The sequence below is a fragment of the Giraffa tippelskirchi genome, chromosome 4 (genome assembly GCF_054371585.1).
Source record: "Giraffa tippelskirchi isolate mGirTip1 chromosome 4, T2T-mGirTip1v1.2.pri, whole genome shotgun sequence".
NCBI classification, from domain to species: Eukaryota; Metazoa; Chordata; class Mammalia; order Artiodactyla; family Giraffidae; genus Giraffa; species Giraffa tippelskirchi.
The window spans coordinates 73,192,767-73,213,579 of record NC_137278.1 but is presented as its reverse complement, the minus strand read 5'-3'; the positions used below and the strand labels follow the sequence as shown (position 1 = coordinate 73,213,579).

The 20,813-nt window shown below is 36.5% G+C and overlaps 1 protein-coding gene and 1 long non-coding RNA gene across 7 annotated transcripts in view; one reads left to right on the top strand and one right to left on the bottom strand.

Annotated features, from left to right (window-relative positions):
- Positions 1–20,813, top strand: part of SOCS5 (suppressor of cytokine signaling 5) — a 65,529-nt gene that overhangs the window by 2,215 nt on the left and 42,501 nt on the right. For 2 of the 6 annotated variants that reach the window (XM_081592015.1, XM_081592014.1), the window contains exon 2: positions 16,694–16,755. The exons of the other annotated variants lie outside the window; for them this stretch is intronic. The gene's annotated coding sequence lies outside the window, so the exon portion shown is untranslated. The remainder of the gene's footprint in view (positions 1–16,693; positions 16,756–20,813) is intronic. 6 annotated transcript variants of the gene reach the window in all.
- Positions 14,260–20,813, bottom strand: part of LOC145546107 (uncharacterized) — a 102,398-nt gene continuing 95,844 nt past the window's right edge. The window contains exon 6 of the long non-coding RNA XR_014082515.1: positions 14,260–14,473. This is a non-coding gene — a long non-coding RNA (uncharacterized LOC145546107). The remainder of the gene's footprint in view (positions 14,474–20,813) is intronic.

Below are 20,813 nucleotides of genomic sequence, written 5' to 3'. Positions count from 1 at the left end.
TTTACTATTTGTCCTTAGGGAGAATGTACTGGCACACAAAACAGTAGCCTAAAATATTGAAACCTAACACCTTTTAACATTATAATAGCTTCTACATTATTCACCTTCGGACTCATTTATGGCAAACTAGTGGTCAGAAAGGCTTTCTCCTCTTAGCTTTGTTTAGAATGGGATATTCTCCCATTGTAAAAATAAGGGAAAATAATGCTTAATGCTTGCAAAGTAATGGTAATAACTAAACAGAGTGAGAATAGGAAGCTTGGAAAAAAGATTTATGTGTGTGAGTCACATTTCTTTTAGAGTTGGAAGAGTAGAATTTGGATATGATTATTTTGCAGATCAGGAGACTGAGACCCAGACCAGTGGAAGGGTCTAAAATGCTAGCTAGTGATGAGCTGTGATTGGTGGGCAGGTCTCTGGACTCTGGTGCAGGGTTTTTCTACTTTATCATGTTCACATTGTTTATTTCTAAAGCATTCTAGTGCCCACTATAAGTGGTTTTAGGATTACGGGTGATGTTGTTGCCGTCTAAGGATGGGGAAACTTGGGTTGACTACTATTATATATGAAATGATATACAATGAGATGAGCTTTTATTGAAAATTTAAAAACAGTATGCAACATTGTTAGTGCAAGTGCTGATAATTCCCTCTCATTGTCATCTAGATTGAAATATTAGGTGAACTTCTTAGAGTAGGCTAGTGTTCTATAATTTTTATGCTAAAACTTAATTGCTTAAAAATTTTTCAGTTCAATAGGCTCAGATATTTTCAAAATAAATTATACAAAAATTATTATTTTACATAAGAGTGGGGGTTTTGTTAAAATGTATTTTAGTACCTTTAAAAAGAACAGTAGTAGAATTACATAATTATAAAAACATGATTTTGATCATAGTTGTAGTAAAGACTGAATTTGTATAATAACGTCATGATCCCTGGCAAATTATGTTAACCATTGTGTACCTAAGCTTCCTCACATGTAAAATGAGGTTAGTAAATATACCCCCTCATGGGGTATTGGTGAGGATTAAAAGTACAGAGTAAGGGTACAACAAATAGTAGATATCATTTGTAATGTTCATTAGGTATATACAGGCACTTATATGTCCAGTTGTTTACTTGCTATTAATGAAGTCACTTTGTGGCTACACAAATTTCCTAGATAAATACATGATCAAATAACAGTCTGCTTTAAGGGACACTTAGAGCAAATGATGCCCTCCTTTATTTATTTATTTATTTATTTTTAGTTGTTAATCTGCTCACCTTGGAACTTGAGTTAGATAAATCTGTCAAGTTAGAGTGAGTGTGGCTGTTCTGAATGTCATTGGGAGACCCTTGTAGAAGTTTCATTATTCTAGAGTTAAAATGTTAACAATTGATTTGCAGATATTCTGTTGAAAATACAGTGAATTCTGCAGGCCTCCTTGTTAAACTTAGATGAGGAAACCAGGTCTCTGTAAGGTCTATTACTATTTGCAACCCCCTTCTCCCAATGGAACTATGAGAAAGTCATTGAACATTGTTTTCTATTAAGTGAATATTTTGATGACTTCATTCATTAAACTGTTAGGTTTTAGTGATAAAATTTGTTTAGCTCCAGTTTTATAACATTTAATTCTTTTTGATTTGCTGTAGCCCACATCTCACTAGTCTCAAGAACATGTGGTTTAGCAAATGTGTTTTATGGTGACAGTGGTGGATTTTTTTCTCCTGGGCATTTTGGAGTTCGTCCTCATCAGGTTCTTCAGTTGATGTTATAGCAGCTTGTCTTCTGTTTGTTGTTGTTTACTCTCTAAGTCATGTCTGACTCTTTGAGACCCTATGGACAGTAGTCTGCCAGGCTCCTCTGTCCATTGGATTTCCCAGGCAAGAATACTTGGGTGGGTTGCCATTTCCTTTTCCACGGGATTGTCCCCACCCAGGGATCGAATCCGCGTCTCCTGCATTGGCAGCGGGTTCTTAACCACTGAGCCACCAGGGAGCAGTCACACAGGAGCTTACTTTTTTTTAATACCTTTTTTTTTTACATTAATTTCAATTATTTTTTAGGTTATATCACATAATATTTAAAAATTGCCCTTATTTTTAGAATTTCATTGAATTCAGCCCATTTTACATGTCTGAGATTAAAATAAGAAATAAGTTGTAGCTCAAAAGCATTTTTATTATGCCAGTACTTGATTTTGACTATTTTGTTCTAGATCTCAGGTAGGCATTCTTTTGGTCGTACTTCAGATGATAAACACACAGGTCATCCCTTTACTCTGAAGTAATGCTGACCAGCAGGGCTAAGAGTTACAAGGAGTCACCAAAAGTTTCCAGAGTCATTTTTTTTTTTTCCATTGGTACAGAATTTTACTGTTTGAGAATGACCAACCCCTAGTCCTCTTTTGATAAATTATTATAATAAATATTATGAAATCACTACAATTTGTTGGTCATTTTTGGCCTCACAGTGTACTTTTAGGAATTTCGTAGAACTTAGACATACAGATCTTTTCTTCACATCTATTATATAATCTAATTATGTGAATAAAATATTTAGTTAAATATGGTTTCAAAAGATATCGTAAATACCATACAATAATAAAAAAACAACAAACCGTTACTCAATTTTTCATTAAGTTGATTTTCTTCATGTATTTAAAAATAATTATGGTGTTGTGAATTGCCTGTTAGTCATATGGAAAATTCATGGGTATATGGACTGAGTAGATACAGACCATGCAAACTGCTTTTCTTAGCCTCATTGTAGATGTTTTCGAGTGACAGGGAAAATATAAATCATTTGCCTTGCTCAACTTAATGAATTTTTCATATGACTTATCCAGCTATCCTACTTTTAAAGGGGGGAAAGGACTTTTGTATCTGGTTAGAGCAGAAGTAATCTTGAAGGGTAATTGGCTGAGTTGGACTGTTGGTTTGGGTAAGTTTGCATCTGAGTAGTTTAACTGAAAGTTAGTTACTTGTCTTTACCCTCCACCTGGTCTTCCCTGGTGGCTCAGTGGTAAAGAATCTGCCTGCAGTGCAGGAAATGTGGGTTTGATTTCTGGGTCAGGAAGGTCCTCTGGAGAAGGAAATGGCAACCCACTCCAGTATTCTTGCCTGAAAAATCCCATGGACAGAGGAGCCTGGTGGTCTATAGTCCATGGGGTCGCAAAGAGTTGGACATGACTTAGCGGCTAAACAACAGCAACTCTCCATGCAGGTGACACATTCTGAGGAATGCCCTGAGGGAAACCGTAGTGACAAGATTGCTAAATACATATAGAGAGAATCAGTTCAGTTCAATTGCTCACTCATGTCCGATTCTTTGCAACCCCATGAACCGCAGCACCCCAGGCCTCCCTGTCCATCACCAACTCCCGGAGTCCACCCAAACTCATGTCCATTGAGTCGGAGATGCCATCCAACCATCTAATCCTCTGTCGTCCCCTTCTCCTCCTGCCTTCAATCTTTCCCAGCATCAGGGTCTTTTCAAATGAGTCAGCTCTTCGCATCAGGTGGCCAAAGTATTGGAGTTTCAGCTTCAACATCAGTCCTTCCAATGAACACTCAGCATTGATCTCCTTTAGGATGGACTGGTTGGATTTCCTTGCAATCCAAGGGACTCTCAAGAGTCTTCTCCAGCACCACAGGGAGAATATATGTCTGCAAGTTCACTAATAGTATATAAGCATTTTACTTATATGCTGGTTCACATCAAAATTAAATTTACCTTCCCTTTGGTGAGATGTCATATGGTTACTGTATCTTTATCAAAGCTAATAAGAAGAAGCAGTAATGAAAATAATTTTGAAACAGTTATTTTTGAAATGAGTTTATCTGCTCTGGGATTGTCTTCAAATAATAACTTCCTTATTTTATTGGAAAACTACAGAGCTTCCCTTGTGGCTCACGTGGTAAAGAATCTTCCTGCAGTGCGGGAGACTGCGGAGGTGGAGTTTGATCCCTAGGTGGGGAAGATCCCCTGGAGAAGGGAATGGCTGCCCATTCTAGTATTCTTGCCTGGAGAATTGCGTGGACAGAGGAGCCTGGTTGGAGCTACAGTCCATGGAGTCACAAAGAGCTCAACATGACTGAGCGATTAAGCATGCATGCATGCATACAGGAATAATATCCAGTCTTTCTATTCTGAGCCAGAGTCTTCAGTTAGAGGTGGTAATCAAGTATTCATATGCGGTATTTCAAGCAATTGAAAAGGATAGAAGCTTACTTAAATTATATATATAAATACACAGGCTTAAAATGGAACATGAAAGATAAAATGATGGAATGAAAATGATTTGGGAACGGAACTTCAGGCCTGCATATGCGGCAGGTAGTCAGAGGAAGAAAGTTAAGAATTAGAGGTTGGATAGAGAATGTTGAAGAAAACTGGGCTTTGGTAGGAGTTTAGCCCTAGCATTGATCCTAGGTTCTATATATTAGGTGTGTCTTTGTATCAGGAAAACTGCTGAAAGATAAACTTAGTAAACGTTAAATATAACCTGTTGGGAGAAGTCCAAGTACTTTAAGAGTTAAAATATGCATGTAGTCACGGGGGGGCTAATTTATCTAATTATTTATTTAGTCTTTGACCTTGGTTATTAACATGAGAAGTAGGTCATCCTTATTACTCTTCAGATGATCAGTGCTGGGACTAATTTTATTTAACATTTTTATAAATGGTTTAAAGACATACTGGCATTGAAAGTTGCCAGATTTGCAGCTGACTCCATGTGTCTTTCCAAGCAGTTAAAAGCCAAGCCAACAAGGAGAAGCTACCGGAACATCCTTCGATGAGTTTTTGTGTGGCAGAGAACAAGATAATGCATTTAGGAGAAGATAGTCCAAATTATATTTATAGCCTGAGCTGTGACCCAGGAAGGGGATCCAGAAGTTGCGGCGATAACTTCCTTGAAGGCATTTATTATAGTTACTGCTTGGCCACAAAGTCCAAGGAAGAACATGTTGAGTGTTGTGGGGCCAGGTTCTGAAAACAAGAATGTTTGTACATGAAAATAATTACACAAAGGGTTACCATTTTTACTATTATGTTCCAGGCTAAGAGATTTGCCATCGTGCTTTGATTTAATTCTGTTTTAACAGTTTTGAAATGTAGATGGCATTCAGTTTTATCAAAGAGGAAGTTTGATTTAGAGGAGTTAAGTAACTTTCCCAAGTTGGCCAGTATGTGGTAGAATTGGGGCTGAGGCCCTGGGTTTTTTTTTTTTTTTTTTTTATTGTTAACCCTAAACATTTCCTGGTATATTAAAGGGCAGCTCTTCAAACTTGTCATCATTTAGGGTTAATGGAATGTGGTTGTACTCCTTTGCTGTGGCAGCTTTGGATGTCGTTACCAGAAGAGACAGTGTCTAGATATTTTGAGAGGACTTAGAGACGTTCCTTAAATTATTGATTTTTAAGGAAAACTAGGGATGTTTTGGGTTTCCTAGGTGGCTCAGTAGTAAAGAATCCGCCTGCCAAGCAGGAGACAGGGATTTAATCCCTGGGTCAGAAAGATCCCCTGGAGAAGGAAATGGCAGCCCACTCCAGTATTCTTGCCCGGGAAATCCAATGGGCAGAGGAACCTGGCAGGCTACAGTCCATGGGGTTGCAAAGAGTTGGGTGTGACTTAGCAACTAAACAACAACAACAATAAGAATGTTTTAGTGTATAGTCTTACTCTCAGTGCTGGCTGCCCATAAAATGTTTCTCCTGTTGACTTTATAATATGCTGGATTATTAATGGGCATTACTAAGGAAAACATGAACAAAAAATAGTTTTTGGGTGGAAAAGACACCGGAGTAGGAGTCCAGAGACCTGGGTTCTCCTAGTGGTCTGAAAGAGGGGTGTGAAAACATTTAGATAACATTGAAACAGGCATTAATTTTCTTGCTATGAAAGTAGGAGAAGGCTTGAACTGTGTTTTAAGAGATGAGAAGGTGAAGAGAGAAATTGTAGTTTCTTTAAATATGAGTTAAAATGTAAGAAAATATTTTATATTTCACTTAAAAGGATGACATCTATCGTGTAGAAACTGTTACACGTATTTTGTATTTATTGATTTTGGCACCCTCAAAAAATGAGGTTCTAAGAACCAAGTGAGTAAGTAAATGTGAAAGTACTTTGTAAATTTTTTAGTGTTCCATCAGTAAGAGTGATAGAGGAATACTGATTCTCTTGAGAAGAATGGGCAAAGAGGATGCTGTGAAAACTTTAAGTAGGAAGAGAAAAGTACAAGAGGAGAAACAGCAGAAGTGTTGAAGGAAGATGTTCAAGATGAAAGAAAGGAAGTGAATGAATGTGAAGAAGATTGAGCTGTAGTTCTCTTTGTGCCAGTTGATCAAAAGGAGAGTAATACATCTGTAAGTGAGGACTTTTTAACCGTAACTTATGATAAGGAAGTAGCTCAGCAGGTTGACCATGTTAATAAGGCTAGGAAAATAGGCTAATTGAGAGTTGACTGTGTTGTCTGTTTCTCCACTTCCATATAGGTGTAGCTAATGGCTTTAAATTGTATAGAAGTGAAAGTGAAGTCACTCAGTCGTGTCCGACTCTTTGCGACCCCATGGACTGCAGCCCACCAGGCTCCTCCATCCATGGAATTTTCTAGGCAAGAGTACTGGAGTGGGTTGCCATTAAATTGTATAAGGGTGCTCATAAAAATAAAATAAGCTGGACTGAGTTATTGTTTATTCTAGATTATTAAAAATAAAAGGGCATAGTGTGTTTAAGGAAAAGGGTGAAGTTTGATCTGTCAGAATAAGTGCAAAAGAAAATTAGGGAATCAGACTAGAACCAAGGTAGAATGGGAACAAATGCAATAGTACAAGTTAGGGTTTTTATTTTCTTTTATAGATGAGGAAGTGATAAAAATCATTTGGTCTTTTAAAAACAGTTATAGGTGTAATAAAGAGAACAGCCTAGAGGAGCAGGTAATGGAGACGTTTATTCACCAGTAATGCTGCCCTGGTGGCTCAATGGTAAAGAATCCACCTGCAGTGCAGGATCAAACCTGATCCCTGGGTTGGGAAGATCCCCTGAAGAAGGAAATGTCAACCCACTCCTGAGCCTGGCAGGCTACAGTCTGTGGGGTCACAAGAGTCAGACACGATTTAGCGACTAAACAACCAACAACAATACATACAGTAGAGTGAGTGAAAGAGGTATTTTCTCTGGCCTCTGGTAGGCAAATCACAGTCAAAGATGCCATATAAGGCTCTATAATTCTCATTCAAGAATGAGATTATGATGGTCTGAATTAGGAAATTTGTAGTAGGGATAAAAATGAGCACTGATTTCAGTGATATATAGGAGTTTTAACTTCTCCAGACTTGGTTTGTGTTTGGAGTTTAAGGAAGTTGAAGATGAGTCTAAGGTTCCTGACTTGGCAGTAGAATAATATGTGCAGGTAAGAGAAGGGAAACACTGAGTTTGCTTTCAGGTAAGTAGTTATGCTTTTTAAATAGGTAATAAATTATCAGTTGGAAATAATGGGTCTAGCTCAGGAGCATGGTCAGGTTTATAGATGTGATTTGAAAGGTATAAAGTTTGTAGTTGAAAGGTTTGAAATTAGACAAGTAATGACCATAATTCCTAAATAATAATGCATGCAGAACAAAAAGTAACTGCCATTGCTAACACTAAGCTCAAGAATGTAGACATTTTTAAATATTTGTTTGAAATTTTGCCCACCTCTAGTCAAACACCCACCACGTAGCCTTACAAAGAATACATAGAAATATTTACTGCCAGCAAGCCAGAAATATTTTAGTGTCCTTGAAATAGTGTACCACATCCTGTCTGGCCATCCAGCATAACAGGGAATTCGTAGACAAATGCACTTCCTTATTCACTTTAGTCTCTTTTTGGAATCCCGTTTGCTTCCTTGAGCTGGCGGGGTTGTCTGAACAGATACTGAAGCCTGAAGGCTTTTTTTACCTTTAAAATCTCACCCAGAGCAGCTCTAATTAACCAACTCTTTACCTCTCTTTCCTACTTTTCCAGCCCTATGGAGCTCAAGGCTCTGGCAATAGAATGGCACTCTTAAGAGGGAAAAGTAAAAACAGCACAAGAGAAAGAGCCTTGAAGAGGACTATAATCTTTTCAGTTCTCCCCCAAGGTTCTACTCTCTAATCCAGGGGATGGAGTTGGTGAGTCATTAAGAAGAGCTGTCCAAATTCAGTAAAATAAATACATCTATTAGGAGCTAGGTCTTCAAGTGCAGAGGGAATTTGGAAAGAATCTGAGGTGGTTTAGTACTTAGTGGAAAAGATGAGTTTTTGGTTCAGTTTTAAAGGAGGTAGCAAGACAAGGCTGTGCAGCGAAAAGTAAGAATAACACTATTAAAGAACTAGGGAAAACAGTATGTACCAAAAAGGTAGAACTTTAAGAAAGCAAAGGAACTGGTGAACAGGATTCTTTATCTAAAATGCATAGTTTGGGATGTGGTTCATGAGGAATTAGTGTTAAATGACTGAAAACTAAAATTTGGAGTTAGTACTCCTTAAAGTACATAAGTAGAAAGTTGAATAATTTAAATAGCAATTAAGCAATTATGGAAGATGACAACTGTTATATATAGGTTATGGTGTAATTATGATGTATATGGCAGTGATTAATTTATATAACATCCAAATTCCTTATTTTTTGTCTTTGTATTATGTACTTCTATACCGGTAGTTCTCAAACTTTCCTGGGCATAAAAATTATATAAAGCTCTTGTTTGAAATATAGATTCATCCTGATACATGTAACAGTGTGATACATGTAATAGTGTTTAATTCCTTTCAGTTAGCTGACTAGTGTTTCATTGTATGGATATACTGTGGTTTATTATTATGGAAGAAAGGGTTGTTGCAGTTTTCGGCTGTTATGAGGAAAGCTGCTTTGAACATACCCATACAGGCTTTCTGTGACACATGTATTCCTTACTTTTGGGTGAATACCTAGAAGTGGAATTGCTAGGTGTATGGGATAGGTGTGTTTAACATGAGAAACTAACAGAACAATTTTCAAGGTGGGTTTCGCAATTTGCACTCCTACCAGCAGTGTTCCCGCTTCCTTTTTTTTAGGGAAGAATTTGGGTACGATTGATGTTCTTCCTTAAGTGTTTAATAGACCTCACCAGTGAAGCCATCTGGACTTGGGAGTTTTCTTTGTAGAAAGGTTCTTAATTAAGGATTTGATTTTTAAAGGGATAGGTCTAAGACACTTCAGATTTTCTATTTCTTTTGGTTTCTGTTTTGGTAATTTGTGTCTTTTGAGGAATTTGCTTCATCCAGCTTGTCGAATTTATCAGCTTGAAAAATAAATTACACATTTTATGAAACCGTATTTTGTTTTAATGTAAGATATGTACTGGTGTTCCCTCTTTCATTCCTGGTTATTGGATTTATTTTCTTCTTTTCCCTCCTGATTACTCGAGCTAGAGGTTATCAGTCCTTTCCAATAATCAACTTTTGGTTTTGTTGATTTGCTCTGTGATTTATCTGTTTTCTATTTCATGATTTATGTTTTTTTATCTTTTACTAATTCCTTACTTCCTCTATACTTTGGTTTTAATTTGCTCGACATTTTCTAGCTTTTAAAGTGAAAATTTAAATCATTGATTTTTAATTTTTTGAAAAGTGATCAACATTTAAAGCTATAAATTTTCATTACCATTACATTCAAAATAGTTCCTAATTTCTCTTATAATTTTTCTTTGACCCATGGGTTGTTTCAAAGAGTTTTGTCAAATAATTTCCCAATATTTGGAATTTTTCAGCTATTTTGTTACTGTGTTTTCATTTAATGCCATTGTGATGATAGAACAAACCTAATAATTCCAGGCAACTTAGGCTTTTTTATTATTTTATGGCCCAACAGATAGTATATCTTGGTGAATGTTCAATGTGTATTTGAGAAGAATGTGTATTCTCCTATTGCTGTGTGGAATGTTCTCTAAATGTCAATTAGGTTAGATTGGTCTTTGTAATCTTCTTATATTTTTACAAATTTTTTGCCTGCTTGTTCTATCAGTTACTGAGAGCAGAGCTGAGGTTTTCACCTACAATTTTGGATTTCTCTACTTCTCTTTTCAGTTCTATCAGATTTTGTTTCATGTTTCAAGCATCGTTACAGCACTCTTAGGTGCATACATAGTTAGGATTGTTAAGCCTTGTTAATGAATTGGGCTCCATGTCATCATGAAATGTCGTTTTTTATTCCTGGTAATTTCCCTTGTTGTGAAGTTTCTGTGTTCTTTTGATTAATGGTATATTTACCATTGTTGCATGGTATATTTTCTTCCATCCTTTTAAAAGCTTTTAACCTATCTGTATCATTATATTCAAAGTAGGTTTCTTGTAAACAGTGTGTAGTTGCATCTAACTTTTTAAATCCAGTCTGATAATATCTCTTTTAATTTGGTATATTTAGACCAGGAGTTGGTAAAGCTTGGCTGTCAGATCAAACTCTACCACCTGTTTATGTAAATAAAGTTTAATTGGGACATAATCATACTCATTCATTTACCCACTGCTTGTGGTTGCTGGTGTGCTGTAGGTGGCAAGGTTAAGTAGTTGGGACAGAAACCAAAGCATAACATATTTTCTGGTTCTTCATAGAGAAAAATTACCAACAACTACCTTAGACTGTATACACTGAATGTAATTATTGATAAGGTTGGATTAAAATGTATCATGTTACTATTTGTTTACTATTCATTCTTTTCTTCCTTGATGTCCTTGTCTTCGTTTGGATGGGTTATTTTTTAAGGTTCTGTTTTATTTTTTCTATTGAATTATAACATTTTTCTTAAAATTTTTTAGTGGTAGCCCTTATACTTAATTAATAGTCTGCCATCAAATAATATCATGCTACTTCATAAGTAAAAATCATACATAATATTACACTTCCAACTTCTCCTTCCCATCTTTTGTGCATTTTTGTCATACATTTTGATATGTGTGCTTTAACCCTGTTGCTGGTTTTTTTGCTTTTGTTAGGCAGTTGTACCTTTTAGAACATTACAGGTAAGAAAAATGTCTTTCATATTTCTCTTACTTTAATCATTTCTTTATGTGGATTCAAGTTTGTATCTAGTATCATATTCCTTTCGTTTGAAAAACTTTGTTACATTTCCTTTAGTGCAACATTCTCTCTTTCCCTCTCTCCTCTTGCTTTCTCTCATTTTGCCTTCAGTTTTGGAAGTTATTGTTAATATTAATAGTTACAGAATCCTAGGCTTTTAGGATTTTCCCCTCTTTTAGTACCTTAAAGATGTTATTTTCCTATCCTCTCATTTGCATAATTTCTGATAGAAATTCTTTGGTGATATTTATGTTTCTTTCCCTATATGTAGTGTGTGTTTTCCGTTTGGCTGGTTTTATGATTTTTCTCTTTATTGCTGGTTTTCAGAAACTTTATTATGATGTTCCTTGGTGTGGTTTTATGTTTATTCTTGCAGTTTATTGAACTTTTAGATCTGTGGGTATATTGTTTTCACCATGGTTGTAAAATTTTTAGCCATCTAACTTCAGATTTTTAAGTTCGCAAGTATTTCTTTTCTCCTAAGACTGCAGTCCTACATATATTCATTTAGCCACTTAATATTAATTCACAGGATCACTGAAGCTCTTTTCATTTTTCTTCCAATCTGTTTTTCTTCTTTTCATTGTAAAAAGTTTATGTTAACCAGTCTTCAAGGGCACAAATTTTTAAAATTCTCCTTTGTCTAACATACTGTTATACCCATCCAGTTAAATTCTTCTGTCAGATATACTTTTTTTAATATAATTCTAGAATTACCATTGATCTTTTAAAAATAATTTCCACTTTTCTGTTAAGGTTTTTCTTTTTATTATGTCTGTGTTTTCCTTTAAGCCTTTGAACTCTTTTCTAATAGCTATTTTGAAGTCCTTTTATTAAAATTCTCTTTATCCCTGCCACTCCTGGATCCGGATTATAGATGACCATTTCTTATTTTTTCATACATTTGGTAATTTCTTATGGGATTATGGTGTTGAATATTTGTTTTTTTCTTTTTTTCTTTTTTGAGTAGTAAGTTTAATTCTGGCAGGCAGTTACTTTGTGGATCAGCTTGATCTTTTAAATTTTGTTTTCGGGGTTTTTTGGGTTTTGGTTTTGTGTGGTTCTAGAATAGCTATTAGTTTAGGGCTAGTTTGGGCCCATTACTGAGGCATGTTCCTTCTTGTGTCTCACTTCATTGCCGTATGTGTTCATCAAGGTTTATTCATCCTGGCTGGTAGAAACGGAATGATCCTGGCCCTGTGTGAACTCTGGGAGTTGTTAGAGCTCCCTAATATTTGTTTTTTTCTTAGAAGTTTTCCTCTGAGAGTCTCATAGATTTACATAACACACATATGCAGATTGGTATTTAGCCAGAAACTCAAGAGGCCTCTTCTGTAGATTGTTGAGGGTTTCTGTTTAGTTTCTAGCTTTATGATCATATGCCCTGAAAATCCTACCCATGTCAGACTCCACAAATTCTGAGCTCTGTGACCTTAACTCGGTAAGACTGTTGACTCTGTTTGGGTTCCCCCTCCTTTTGTTGTTGTTCCAAACAGAAAACTAGGGCAATCTCTGGGTTGACCTCATTTGTTTCCCCTCTTTCAGAGGTCATGTTTCCATACTGCCTGTTACCTAGTGTCTGAAAATAATTGATTTATGTTTTGTCTAGTTGTCTACTTGTTTGTGTCAGGTGGACAATTCTGGACTTTGTTGGTCCCTTTTGCCTTCACTTTTGAAGGATATTTATGCTGGATGTAGAATTTTAAGTTGGCAGCTTTTTTTTTTTTTTCTTGTAGCATTTTAACACCATCATTTCATTACTCTCTTAAGTTGTTTCTGATAAGTTAGTGGTCAGTCTTACCATTGTTCGCTTGATGTAATATGTCTTTTTCCCCTCCTCTGGCTGCTTTAAAGATTTTCTCTTTATCTTTGGTTTTCAGCGATTTTATTTACTCTAGGACTAGCTCAGCCCTAATACCAAGCATGGCCTTTCTGAGATCTCTACCAAATGCATGTAATATTCATTGAGGTCCCTCCTCTCCAGCTGCCAGGAATTTGAATGTCTCCCAGGTAGTTGTTCAGCTCATGCTCCATAGCTGTTCTTTCCCCAGATTTTGTTCTTTGGCCTCATGGAGTCTTGCCTTGTGCATATTCAGCTTAGTCTTGGCAAAGAATTAGGAGATCTCTTGACAGGTTTTTGAAATGTTTTCTCACAACTCCCTTCTTTCTTGTATTTTTTTTAAATTCCAGTGACTTCAGTAGCCTCAAACATGAAGTTCTGTTTTTTTCAGCTTAGTGAGATCTCTGTGTTCTTTGGAGGTTTCCCTTCCCAGGTACATGCAGAAAACCAGGGTGTTCATGAGTCTTTGTTTCCCTCCTCTGAAGAATCGCAGTCTGATGCTGCCTGTTGTCCAACATCTGAAAATAATACTTAGTATGTATTGCCCAGTTTGATGGTTTTTCACAGCAGGAAGTCTAGCCCTGTATCAGTTACTCCATCATAACTGGAAATGGAAAATTTCATTTTAATTTTTCTTCTTTTTAAAAACTTTTTTTGTTCTGTGGCTTGTGGAATCTTAGTACTCTGACCAGGGATCAAACTCAGGCCCTCAGCAGTGAAAGTGCAGAGTTCTCACCACTGGACTACCAGGGAATTCCCTAAAAACCTTTGTAACTTTTGGTACAGCATATCATCATATTTTAATTTTCAAGCCATACTGAGAGCTATAAAGAAGAAAGTTCAAAAGAAAGGAAGAAAGCTTAATATTCCAAAATGAGGTTACCATGGTTACCTTTATCATTTCAGATCTCTTATTGCAAATATTCACATAGAAAAATAATTTTTTAAGGTAGATTTATGCAATTCATACTATTTTTAATTAAAAGCACTGTAATTAACAAGGGTAAATTTATTAAGCAGAATCAACAGTGGAAGAATGGCTCAGCCACAGCTAAATATTTATTTACTACAAGAGATACTTCCTAAAAGATTTTTCTCTAAGGTTATGAAATAAGATTATGGGAAGAAGCCCAAGAGGTTGGAATCATTACATCATAGTCAGCATGCTTCAATAGGTCTCTCATATTAAAAAAAAAAAAATCAAGTGTTGGCAAATACTTGCTGTTGTTAGGAGCATAAATTGATACAAGTTTCTAAATGGCTATATTAGCCCAAGCTTCTATAACAAATACTATAAACTTATGGTATTATAAACAACAGGTGACTTATAAACAACAGAGTTTATTTCTTACCGTTTTGAAGTCTTGAAGCTCAGGATTGGGTGCTAGCATGGCTGAGTTCTGGTGATGCCCTTTTCAGAGTTGCAGACTGCAGACTTCCTGTATCTTCACATGGAAGAACCAGAGCTAACTAGCTCTTTGACTGCTGCTTATAAGGCACTAATCCCATTCTTGAGGGCTCCATCCTTGTGATCTAGCTACCTCCCAAAGGCTCCACTTCCAAATACTATCACATTGGGTATTAGATTTCAATATATGAATTTTGGGGAGACACAAACATTCAGTCCATTACAATGGCAGTTTGGCAATATATATCCTTTGCCCCCAATTCCATTTCTAGCAATTGATTCTAAGGAAGTATGGGATGTATATGTATATATGAATGTGTGCGTTATTCATTTCCATGCTATTTATAAAGTTTAAAAATTAGAAGCCTCTTAAATGATTAAATTATGCTACAGCCACATAACCAAATACCATAAAACCATTGTAAATTACGTTTAAATTTGTGTTTAATATACTAAAAAGGAAAAATTGCAGGTGACAAAAATCATGAACTCTAAGATGTTTAAGAAAATATTGAAAATATAGTAAATGAAAAAACTAAGATGATACTTTTGAGTTTCTTATAAAGGAAATATTTATGTAAAAGAATATAAAAGCATCCTAACTTTAAGCAGTTAAGTTATAGGTTATTTTCTAATTATCTCTTATTTAATGTTTTTCACATTTTTCTACAAGAAGCATGTGCTATGTTCACTCATACAAAAAACTTAATTTTAAAAATTCTGATAAAATCAATGGGAGGATAAGGGCAGAAGGATTTAAGTGATTGTAGTTTTTCTCATCTTAATCATGCCTCTTCTCTACTTTTGCAGATACTTTAACTTGAGCTTTATCAGTATAGATATAGTGAAACATTTATTTATTCTTACATTATATGTATAATATATATATCCTAACTTTTTCTATTTTAAGGCAGTCTCCCATGTTTCATAGTTTAAAATTGTGGATTTCAATCAAGCACTGCTTTGTACACTTGAAGAGATTAATATCACTTTCTTTCCCCTTTTTTTAGAGCTTTTTTTTTTAAGTTTTTGTCTTGCTTTCTCAGCCACCTGTTACTATGCACCTGCTTGCAGATGTGGATACCCTTCTGATATAAAAAAGAAGTCGCAGTCTTTACTTTTCTCAATAAAAGACTACATTCGCTGTCTCAGTCCCTGGCATCTTAAAGGGTATGGACCTGGTGTTCTTTAGGAACTCACTCCAGTGACTCAGCTTCACATTTTTTGCTATATATAGAACATGCTAGAAATCCAGTGGAGAAAGTTAATATACCAAAGAAGAGACAAAGGAATGTTGTGGTTAATGAATAAAGAACTAAACATGTCTTCCAGGGAGGTACCATTTATATCAGACTTCAGAGAATGACCTTAACTTGGACAGTCTGGTGTCTATTCCTTAGCAGTTGCAGATCCAGAAACTTATTTTGGTCAGGGGAACTGATTTCATGCTACGCAAAGTTACTGAAGATTCCTATGGGAAACAAGCAAATTATTTCTTAATAGTATCAAGCCATAATAGTTTGATAGCTCATATCTTCACTGTAGGGCTACATCTGCCAATGGAATGTGAACAGTTAGGGTCCAGCTAATCAGACTGTGTTTTCCTGAAGGCTCAAAGCAGTACATTCTTCTTTGATTACCTTATTTTTAGACTTTGTGAAAGACTCTATAGCTGTAGGCAAATTTTTTAATCTCCGCAGTCTCAGCTGTCTCATCATTAAAATTGTGATAATAACTAGCTACTTCCTAGACTTGTTGTGAGAACTAAATAAGGTAATCCATGTACTGCAGTGCCTACTAGAGAGTTGCCATTCAGTAATTGTTCAGATGATTTGTTGTCTTTGACTTCTAGATTTGAGGTCTGGGAGTTAAGACAGGCACTCTTATCATTTCTTGCTCCCTGCAGGCATTGATAGGAACTCTAGGTGGTGTTGAGGTACTAACACTATTTGATTTCTAAGAATATTGTTCTGAGTGATAAAGTTAACTCAACCTATTGAAGAACTGTGATGAATCTTTGCATAAGTTATGTTTTACTATGAGATCTAACCGTTTTCATATTTTTAAAAAATTTTATTTTATTTATTTATTTTTGGCTATGCTGAGTCTTTGTTGCTGCATGGGCTTTCTCTAGTTGCAGAGAGCAGGGGCTACTCTCCGGTTGTGGTATGCAGACTTCTCATTGCAGTGGCTTCTCTTGTTGTGGAGCACAGGCTCTAGGGCACATGGGCTTCAGTGGGTGAAGGCGTATGGGCTCAATAGTTGTGGCTCCTGGGCTTTAGAACACAGGCTCTATAGTTGTGACTCAAGGGCTTAGTTGCTCCGTAGCATGTGAGATTTTCCTGGATCAGAGATTGAACCCATGTCTTCTTCATTAGCAGGTGGATTCTTTACCACTGAGCCATCAGGGAAGTCCCCATTTTAATATTTTGAGACTAAGGTAAGAATCATTCTTTTAAGGACTTCAATAGTGTTTTCTTTTCTAATTTGACATTTCTAAACAGCTTGGTATTTCTTATAAAACAAACAAGTCCAGGTAATAGATTTAATAAACTGTTTTTACTTGTTGCTGACAACTTAGGTTCATACTCTCTAGTTAATATTTCTAATTTATTACATTTGTAGATTATAATGTTGTAAAGGACTTGATCCCATTCCCTTTCCTTCAGATGAGCTTACTGAGACCCCGAGAACCAACCTGAAACTAAGTCAGACTAAGCTGATGCGTCATAGTGGGTCTCTGGGACTGTGAGGTGCTGGTGAAGCTGGGTCCAGGACAGTGCAGCCCTTGATGAGTTTGTACTCTAGAGGAGACAAGGGGAGCAGCTAGCTCCTTCCTTTAGGTGTCAGCATCCTTTCTTTCACGTGGTTGTGAGAAGGTGTTATTCAATGCAAGCAGGGAGCTTGCGGTGTCTGCCTGAGTAGCAGACATCCTAAGTAGGTTCCTTCTAGAAGGAGCCCCTGCTTGCCCCTCCTTCTTGCTTAGCCAAATGCAAATCACAGTGAATGAACAAATGTCCTTTTTGTGTCAGGTACCAACCATGTCTACTCCCTGGGCACTGTGGAACAGCTGGGACTTAACCCCAGAGTTTTAATGGCAGGGCTGAGACAAGCCTCTGGACTCCAGCACACTCTTCTTTTTGCCATACCCCCATCCTCTCTACATCAGATGATTTTTTTTTTTTCTCTTCTGAATTACCATTTGATTTATATAGGAGACTTGTTAAAGAGTGTTTTGAAATCTGTTTAGATGTTACTCTTTAATTGTTCTACATAGTACTTTCTTACTTACAGTTCTGGTGTTTTATTATCTCACAGGTGTGTATTGTATCCTCAGCTAAATCCTTGAGGATCTGTGCCATTTTGATCTCTTTTCTGTGACCCTTAGGGCTTGGAATACTTCAAGCATTCAGTAAATTGTTGATCAATGAGTAAATATGTTATCAATTTTTTGATTACACCAAACTTTACATTTTAACATACTTTCAACTCGAGAAAGATCTGCATTTGCTACTTAAAGCTTGTATCCTTGGAAGAGTTAAGATTGAAAAGAGTTACAAAAGTGCTGTTATCATTTGGAAAAAATTGAGTACTGTCACATATAACTGTAATGCTTTAAGAACTAGGAAAAGTTGCAGGTGGTGAGGTTGGTTACTTATTTGAATAAATGACTTGTGGTCATCTGTTTGTGTTTTTGTTTTTTACAATCATAACCTAAGGTCTAATTTTATGGCACCCATCACATATATATCATTATAGAGAATAGCTGTCTCGAATTATAATCCTGTGTGTGTTTTAGTAGATTGATTTACTCTGGCTTTATTTCTTGAGAAGAAAAAAAAAATTATTTCATGGCTCCTTAGGATGGTACAAGTGTGGTACAGTTATGACAGTCTTAGTATGTGGTCTCAGTCAGCAGTTTTTTGTTTTTTTCCTCCCAGCTTTATTGAGGTCTAATTGATGAGTAAAATTTGTATATAGTTAAAGTGTATGTGTGCGCATGCGCACTTAGTAGCTCAGTTGTGTCCGATTCTTTGCAACCCATGGACTATAGTCCACCAGGCTCCTTTGTCCATTGGGATTCTCCAGGCAAGAATACTGGAGTGGGTTGCCATGCCCTCCTCCAGGGGATCTTTCCAACCCAGGGATCGAACCCAGGTCTCCCACATGGCAGGCAGATTCTTTACCAACTGAGCCACCAGGGAAGCCCATGAATACTGGAGTGGCTATATATTTAAAGAATACAGCGTGGTAATTTGATACACATATACATTGTGAAATGATTATTGCAATCAAGCTAATTTACATTTCCATTGCCTCACATAGTTACCCTCTTTTGCAGGAGGAAATGAAAACATTCAAGATCTACACTTTTTGCAGATTTCAAGTATATAATACAGTAATATTAACCACAGTCACCATGCCATACAGAAATTATTCATCTGATAAATGAAAGTCTGTACTCTTTTATCTCCCTGTTTCTCCTACCCCCTCCCCAAGCCCCTGGCAAACACCATTCTACTTCCTGTTTTTATGTATTGTCACCTTATCTTTATTCATCATGTCAGCATTCTTAAAAGTGTTTTTTTTTGTATCAAGCTGAATCAGTTGAGAAAAATTTGGATAAACCACTGTAAATCTATAATTGCTATTAGGAAAAACAAGGGACATACGATACTAATAATAAACAATGTCATTTTTATTTCAAGGACCAAATGAATATCTAGTATGAATGTGGAATCTTTCTTTTGACTTAATGTATGCTCTATTTGTTTTGTCTCAAATTATCTTTTTTACATGGTGATGTTAAATATTTGTCTTTAGTTGTTGCTAAGTATTAACAGCCTCTATGGTTAGTTGAGGGATAGAATTTGAATTTCTGAGTTTAGAATTTATATCTTTGTATATCTGCCATATCTTTGTATAATTTTTAAAAATTTAAGTCTCCTGTCAACTGTCTTTGTCCTCCCATTTCATTGGTTTTCACATGCTGAAAACATTTATTTTGAGCCTTAATTCATGACTAACTAGAAAAGGAAGTTCTACGATAGCTGAAACTATATATTTTTAAAAGCTTTGAAAAAAGTCTTGATTAACCTACAGTATAATAGACTTTTTTGGTGGGGAGGGTATTGTTCAGTCGCTAAGTCAGGTCTGACTCTTTGCAGCCGCATGAACTGAAGCACACCAGGCTTCCCTGTCGTTCAGTGTCTCCCCGAGTTTGCTCAAACTCATGTCCATTGAGTCAGTGATGCCGTCAAACCATCTCATCCTCTGTTGTCTCTTTCTCCTCTTGGTGTCAGTTTTTCCCAGCATCAGGGTCTTTTCCAATGAGTTGGCTCTTCACATCAGGTGGCCAGAGTATTGGAGCTTCAGCGTCAGTCCTTCCAATGACTATTCAGTGTTGATTTCCTTTAGGATTGACTGGTGTGATCTCTTTGCTGTCCAGGGGACTTGCCATAGTCTTCTCCAGCACCACAGTTCAAAAGCATCAATTCTTCAGGGCTCAGCCTCCTTTATGGTCCCTCTCACATCCATTCATGACTACTGGAAAAACCATAGCTTTGACTATACGGACTTTTTCGGCAGAGGGATGTCTCTGCTTTTTAATACACTCTCTAGGTTTGTCTTAACTTTTCTTCTAAGGAGAAAGGGCCTTTTAATTTCATGGCTGTCATTGTCTACATTGATTTTGGAGCCCAAGAAAATGAGGGTTTATGGTTGTATAAATTTTAACTTGTATATACATCCATGTACCCACCACCACAATCAGGATACTCAACAGTTCCATCACCCCCTAGAACTCTCTCATGCTGTCCCTTTGTGTCACATCCCAAACCCCTGGCTATCCCCGCTTAGCCCCTGATAATTCACTGCTGCTGCTGCTAAGTCACTTCAGTCGCGTCCGACCCTGTGCGACCCCATAGACAGCAGCCCACCAGGCTTCTCTGTCCCTGGGATTCCCCAGGCAAGAACACTGGAGTGGGTTGCCATTTCCTTCTCTAATGCATAAGAGTGAAAAGTGAAAGTGAAGTCGCTCAGTCATGTCGGACTCTTCACGACCCCATGGACTGCAGCCTACCAGACTCCTCCGTCCATGGGATTTTCCAGGCAAGAGTACTGGAGTGGGTTGCCATTTCCTTCTCCTGATAATTCACTAATGTCATATAAATGGAATCATACAGGATGTAATCTTTTGAGACTGGTTTCTTTCACTGACAATAATGCTTTTGAAATTCATCCAAGCTATTGCGTGTATCATTAATTCATTCCATTTTATTTTAATCAAACTGAAGTTTGATTATCTGTTCACCTGTTGAAAAACATTTGGGATATTTCTAGTTTGGAGTGATTATGAATAGAGCTATTATAAACATTTATGTACAGGTTTTTGTGTGAGCACAGATACTCATTTCTCTAAGATAGATACAAGGAATGGGATTGCTGGGTCATATAGTAAGTGTATATTTATTAATAACTTGATAAGGAGCTGCCACA